Genomic DNA, 7649 nt, shown 5'->3' with positions numbered 1-7649 from the left:
AGACGACAACAACAAAAAATTATTGTCTAATAATAACAATGCAAATGTGACAAAGTAGAATAAAGCAAATTCATAGAAATAGACATGACTGTAATTGTGAACTAGAAAATAATAGCCCAAATAAATAAAAAAATAATGTTGACTTGAAAATAGTTTCTTTGGAAGTTTTGAAGAAAAAAAAAAGTTTTAAAAGCTTTAAAGTTTGAAGGTCTGTTGGACTTACAGAGATGACAATAGATAGATAGATAGATAGATAGATAGATAGATAGATAGATAGATAGATAGATAGATAGATAGATAGATAGATAGATAGATAGATAGATAGATAGATAGATAGATAGATAGATAGATAGATAGATAGATAGATAGATAGATAAATAGATAGATAGATAGATAGATAGAAATAGTCAGATAGATTGATAGATAGATAGATAGATAGATAGATAGATAGATAGATAGATAGATAGATAGATAGATAGATAGATAGATAGATTAAATGTCACCTAGAAATGTGGAGTTGTTAATATATTACATCATATTTAATAAATTCAGTTTTGGTGGAAGAACACTTCATTTACATTGTTGAATTCCTTTGAATTGCAATTCAGCGAATTCCTTTTCCTGTCATTCCGATTCAAATTCCAATTCAGTTTCCTGAAGGAATTCACTTCGCATTCCAGTTAAATAAATATTAAATATAAATATTAAAAAAAAGAGTTTTAACATAAGTGCCAACCTCTTTTCCAGGAATGTTTCATTTGTGTTATTGTCCAGTATTCTCTTGCTTGGCTGTGGTCTGATAAACTCTCTCCTCCAATCTGCTAGTGCATCTATCTGTCTCACTCACAGCAGGGACATGGTCTGTGTGCAGCCACCGCAGGAGCTGAAGAGAGACACTGACAGCTCTGACCGTGTTTTGGAGGTCATATTTCAATTGCCCTTTTCTTTGTTCCCGTTTATTCTCCGACATCAGAAGAGTCAGAGCTGTGCTGCAACTGCACTTCGAAGGATGAGAGGTCATTCTGACATCTTAAATGTTTATCACCAACTGCATTTCAGTGTTTCTAACAGGATGCTACATCCCTGGTCTGATTTGATATGAACCTGCTAGTTAGACTGCAGTTTAAATCGATGTGTAGCATGTGCTGTGTTTCTGACATTGAAAATAAAGATCTGCTTTCCATCAGCTGCATTGTGCCGAGATCAGCAGTTTGATTCTGCATTCTTGAAGAGTGACAGACGTGGATCTGCTCGCCAGGATTGGCTGGGAAAACTTGATCGGAGCATAATTTATGAGTGGAGGCGAGGAATGGTCTGCGGTCGGCATCTCAACAACAGTGAAACCACATTTCCCAGGTCAAGGCTGTAAGGCCATGACACAACAGACCGGCTGGAAATGAGCTGACGATTAGAATCTCAAGGACTCGAACCCCAGCATGCACCGCAACGGTGTGAAGCCAGGACAAAAGCCAGAGATGCTTGACATAGCTACAGCACAAACAAGACCATTCCCTCCTAGCAGAGCCACTGTGCTTAGGAGGAAGTTTTGATTCTCGTATCAATCACACTTAATGAATTTACTGAAGTGGGCCCTAGAGCATGGAAATGAAGTGTGCAAGCAGATCATTGAGAATAAAGAGACTCGCCCGGAGCTTTGACTTCTGGGTCAGGAGTCTCTCATCCTCCCTCATTAAGTCATGTTTGTGGACACTCCTGCTTTTTGTTAGGGCTAGGCTAATACATCACCCCACACACCCACAAAGTAGCCCCTGCAATCTGGGAAAGACACCCTTTTGGCTCCCAGTGAGTGAACAGAAGATAATTTAAGCTATCGCAAACAACACAAGCCAACTGGTGAATTAAAACATAAGATGTGGTCACTTTTAACATTGTTCTGCAAATTTAGTTGGTGTAATCTATTAATTTCACTAGGAATCCATTTACGATTGGGAATTTCACGTGAGGGCAAAAGACTTCCCCACATAAAATTCAAACGGGTTCAAGTTGATCACGCAGTTTTGCCGCGTTAACAAAAATAAAGATGCTTGATTTGAAAGTGACTTCTTCATACATTGCTAGACTACTGACAACAACAAACTTTCATTGAATATTCACAAGTGAGATAGCACCTTTAACGTTAGCTTTAATCCGTATGTGTTTGCTAGCAGCATGCGCAGGCAATGCAGAGACATACACAGAGGCCCCCTGTGGTGCAGGTTTCTAAGGCGACCCGAAAACGGCCGCAACCAGGTCCGGATCTTTCTCAGGCTTCCCTCAAAGAGGGACATGTGTAGACCCCCACTGTCCCTCAGACACACATACTCAATCCGGACAGTGTGGCCGGACACAGGCAAGCAATAAAACCTGGATTAGCAGAGCGTTCACACATAACACTAGAGCGAGAAAGTTTCTTAACACGCCCAAGCCCACCCTCTCCTCGCACACGTCTCTCCTCTCTTTCATTCCCTCCATCTCTCCTTCTTTTGTGTCTGCATCTCTCCTCCCTCCTCTTCCTTTGCCCCTTTCTCCTCAGAATTTCATTGTTTGTTATTACCATGTTAGAGATAAAGGAGGTCTGAGGAATTAGCTTGTTCTTACAGTTGCAGAGAAAATCCGCTTAAGTCCGCAAGCCCCAAATTTGCGGTACCTAGAAGCCCCTGCTCTCAGGATTTAACTAAAATGCGTATCTTTGTGGTGGGGGGAAAAAATCATTTTGTAAGGTGCCAACAGGGCTGAGATGGAGCAGTCCGACCCATCCCTGGGCCCCCATCTCTGCATCATGTCCTGGAAATGGGTGCATTTGTATAATATCACTGCTTTTGTCCCTACTTTGTAAGCTGCGGACAAAGCTCAGACATTCCCCCACCCCTCCCCGCTCATCCCCCCCAAACAAACCTTTTTCATTAGAGCAGCAAACATTTTCCCCTTCAATAGCATCATCCCCGGCATCTCTGCAGGACTTGAGCACTATAAAGCACCTCTCTTCTTTTAGGACACAGAGCTTGCTTAATTAAATCGCACTTAAGCCGGACAATAAGCAATAAGAGAGAGAGATAGAGAGAGAGAGCTATATGCCAGATACTTTGTTCACACAAGATGAAGAGTCAACAGCCACCCCCACGCCATTTCTATCCTAATAACCACCTTTAGAAAGTCTCTATCCCTGCACAATGCTTCTCCACTCCCCTCCTCTCACTCTCAATCACCCTATAGGACAATGCCTAAAGCTCCGCAGACCCCCAGGACCCTCGGCCCCACAACAGACACTTCTTTTATTGGAATTCTTTGGTGTTCTAATCCTCAGCTTCCTCTATAGGACAATAATGGAGTGTCAGTACTTTAGCTTTTTCCAGTGTGGCTATCATTAGACTGGCTTGGGTCACAAGCACTCTCTTCCTCTTTTCTCAGGTTTAAAATGATTCTTAACTCAGGGTTAATGAAGCTCGAAAAATTCATAAATTACCAGGGCATGTTGCATATTTCTGGGTGTGTCTTCTGGCATGCATTCTTAAGTGAATGTCAAATCAGACGTGAGAAGTGTAGACCGTGTTTATTTTCAGAGTGCGACAGTCCCAAACCCAGGCCCCAGATGATGATATTAGGGTTTTGAATGAATGGATTTTATTTTAAAAAAGGGCAGTGGAAATAATGTTACTTGTGTGTGTTTAATATGAGATTTGGCAATGTCTATGTACCTCAGACTGAAAAGTTCCTTACCACGGTTTCTCAAAGGGTTAGTTCGCCCAAAAATGAAAACACTGAAAGGGTTTGTTCTTGTGCATCAAGCTAGTGTGCTTCAGCTTCCATGTGTACAATATTTAATGTGCTAATGTGCGTATGCACACTGACATTGTTTATTTATAAATAAAAGGCTAAATTAAATCTTTTCATCATACAGAATAAAGCGATTGTGTTTTACAGAGACTTGGATTAAACTGCTTGATTGATATGGATTATTTTTCTGTCTTTATAAACTTTTTGAAGCGTCAGTGTTTTGATGGAATGACCTCAACTAGAGGGACAGAAATCTCAGGGTTCGGAAATATCTTAATTCATTTTTTAAAGATGAACAAAAGTCTTATGGGTTTGGAATGACATGAGGGTGTATAATTGATGAATTTAAATTTTTAGGTAAACTATCCTTTAAGATGCCCAAATACTCTCTTCTGAATATTTAAAGGATAATTCACCTAAAATTGAGGTTTCTTTAATTTACTCACCCTCACACACCAGCACAATAAAACCTGTCACATTCAACCAAAGCATAAAAGTAATCCATATATTACAAATCTTCTGAAGCCATATCATATATGCCAGAAAAATCTGAAATCTATGTTATTATTCATACGGCAGCTCTCAAATTGATTTTATATATATTCAGATAGGGCTAATGTAATGCCAGGCTTTCATCAACAATGGCAAATTTCAGTCGGTTTCTCACATAGAGCTATCACGTGTTTTTAGAAGATATTTCATTTAGTGCATGGTTTGTATGGACTGCTGTTATGGTCCTTTTCTGGTGTGTTTTTTGTTTGTTTGTTTTTTGGAACTTAACAGCACCTGGTGACCAGTTTCTTTTATTATATGGAAAAGTACATCTCCTCTTGTATTCTATAGAGAATATGGATTTTGAGCAACGTAAGGGTGAATAAATTATGACATCATTTTCATTTGTTATCCATTTAAGAAGTGACCTGAGTATTGACAAATTGTGGTAAGATCCTTTTTAATCTGGGGTTTATTTGATTCTTTTACTGCCAGAAAAATGTGCCAACATTTTATTTTAGGATACATTTGTTAAACTGTGCTCTTGGAAGACCACTGTCCTGCAGACTGTAGCTCCAACCAGCTCCAAAACCCCTGCCTGCAAGTTTCTAGTAATCCCTTAAACCTTGATTAACTTCCTCAGGTGTGTTTAATTAGGGTTAGAGCTAAACTCTGCAGGACAGTGGCCCTCCAGGAACTGAGTATGACACCCCTGCAAGCTTGTTACTTGGGGCAGTTCCCTTTAAGGGACAACTTTGTTCCTTGTCTACTCCTGAAAGGTGCATATCACTGCCTTAGATAACTACTATTTAGGGATGGATAAGCTATGAAGATGTCCTTTTGAAGGAACTGTCCTAGTGACAAGCTGTTTAAGTCCATGGTGACAGTCATGAACTACTGTACAAATTGCTCTTTTTACAAACTGATCTCAAATAAATTTTTATGCTAATTCATCAATATATGATACAAAATATACAAGGTATATTTGTATACATTTATTTGCCAACAACATAAAGCAAACACACAAGGCATATACTGTATATTATTAGGTTTAAGTTCTTAGAAAGCAGTAAACATTAAAGCTCTATAGTAAGGATGGAGAACATAGTAAAGTATTATAGTAACAGAAATTAAATATGACTAAGTTCAGTAAGTAGCTTATAAAATATTGTGAGTATTATGTATCTTTATAGTAAGACAAAACCATCAAGAGTGTATTTATACTGACATCTTCTGGTTACTCACAGTTCCGTCACACATATAGATCTGAAATTGCTGTTAAAATTCCTTTCTGTGTAGACACTGGATACCATCTTATAGACTGCTGTGCCCCTTAAACCTCCATATACTGTTACATTTATTTATGAAAAGTGGAATCAGCATGCTAACATGTAAAAAAAAACGGCATAGGCTGGGATTGGCTGGAAATATTTGAGGGATGCAGCTAAGGAATGTTCTAAATTCTAGTTAACAACCTCTGGGGCAAATATGTGTACATGTGTAAGAACATGAACAGTCAGCGAAACTTTCATCTTGAATAATCTTGTATAAATTCCCTGAGCTGTTGTCTTCTATAAGACGAAGAGTAGTAATTATGGAAGCTCTTAAAATGAAAAAACTTCATACTTCTGTATACTTTATGATTTTCATAGACTGTTGTCAAAAACCTCAAGGCAGCATCTGTTAAAAGTATAAGTATATTAAAAAAAGCAAAATAGTAATTTAATGAAAATACCCACAGTTTAGCCTCTCTTGACAAAATGGCAATTTGATCTCATCTGCAGCCAGTGATTTACTAGTCATCATTTAAAGGCTAATTAACGTCACATGCATTTGTCCCTCGGGGACAGAAAGACACAATGCTGCTGAAATTCTATAGTCTTAACGTAATCTTGTCTTTAAAGGTAGCCTACTTCCAACAGGCTCAGATCCAGCTGATGGAATCACATCACGTTGGGAAACATAAATCTTTGAGCCTAAGGGTTGCATTGTTAAAGAATATCAGAGTAGCATGTTCTGAGCTCCAAGATATAATTTAACAGCTTTTAAAATGTACTGTAGTAGCTTCCCCACCTTGTAAGAGCAAGAGAAAGAAGACCACAGCGCTTTGATGTTGTGTGCATTTGCTTCAGTTTAATCATCAGTGAAGACGCTCCCACGTCATTCAGACACATGGCTCACATTTCAGTTCCTACGGGGCAAAATGACAGAGTTTGTGTAGCTGAACTTATATTTCACACATCTTTGGCCCAGAGACTATAAGCAACTTCTTTTAGAAGCCTATTAGTGTCCTTATAGCATCTGTTGGAGCATTAGCTTCACATACTGCAAAGTGTAGGATGGAAGGGCTAAAGCTTAAGAATAACATTATCTTCATAATAGTGGACTGGCCTGGTCATAAATATATTATATAATAATATAAATATTATTATTATTTTCATTTATATTTTTACAAAATTAGAGCTTAATTGAAAGGTATACATGATAGAAAATTAAGTTTTTAAGTTAGCCTATATTTATTATGATTTTGTTTTTGTTTTCCTCCACACATTACAGTCATAGTTTAAAAAGAAATAATAAAATGATATAAATAATTTTAACATAATTCATCATATATTGAATGTGTTGTTTTAAAGTTTGTATGAATTTCACTCTTTTAGATTTAACCTTCAGATGATCAATTATTCATGTTCATTTTACAGATTTCATAGTATGATATTCTCAAATAAGGAGCAAACGCTTTACTTGAAAGGCATTTCCAAGGTGACCTTCATATGTGACATTCATTTAAAACCAAACAAACAAAAGGTTAGGAAGAAAAATCTGTTTGTTTTAATGAAAATAACTCAAGAAACATTGTTAGAATTAATAAACATGATATAATTTTTTTTCCTCCAGTGCACAGTAAGAAAACAAAATAATAATAACAAAATAAAGTAATTTATAAATTAACTTTGAATGTAAAACAAGACACATTATAGTTTAATTCCATACCTTTTCACTCTGTTGATCAATCTCACATTTTAATCATAAGTAGTTGAGTTATGCAAGATGATGATACTTAAAGGGACAGTTTAATGATTTTCAGAAGGAAAATCATGTCACCAGTTACTCATTCTCACAGTGATCCATACCAGCTTGTTTTTATTTCTTCTTTGGAACACAGAACAGAAGTAAGGGAGAATGCTACTGACATCATTTGTCATCTTTCTCTGTCATTGCATTGTTTTCCCCCATATTATGAATTGTGAATTTTCATAAAATGGTGACTGAGCCTCTCAGTCCCTAACATTCTGCCTAACTTCTCATTTTGCAGCCCAAAGAAGTAAATGACTCGTGCAGTTTTGGAACCAAAGAGACTCAATGATGACAGAATTTTCATT

The sequence above is a fragment of the Carassius carassius genome, chromosome 39 (genome assembly GCF_963082965.1).
Source record: "Carassius carassius chromosome 39, fCarCar2.1, whole genome shotgun sequence".
Lineage (NCBI taxonomy): Eukaryota > Metazoa > Chordata > Actinopteri > Cypriniformes > Cyprinidae > Carassius > Carassius carassius.
Note: the sequence above shows the minus strand (reverse complement) of the source record.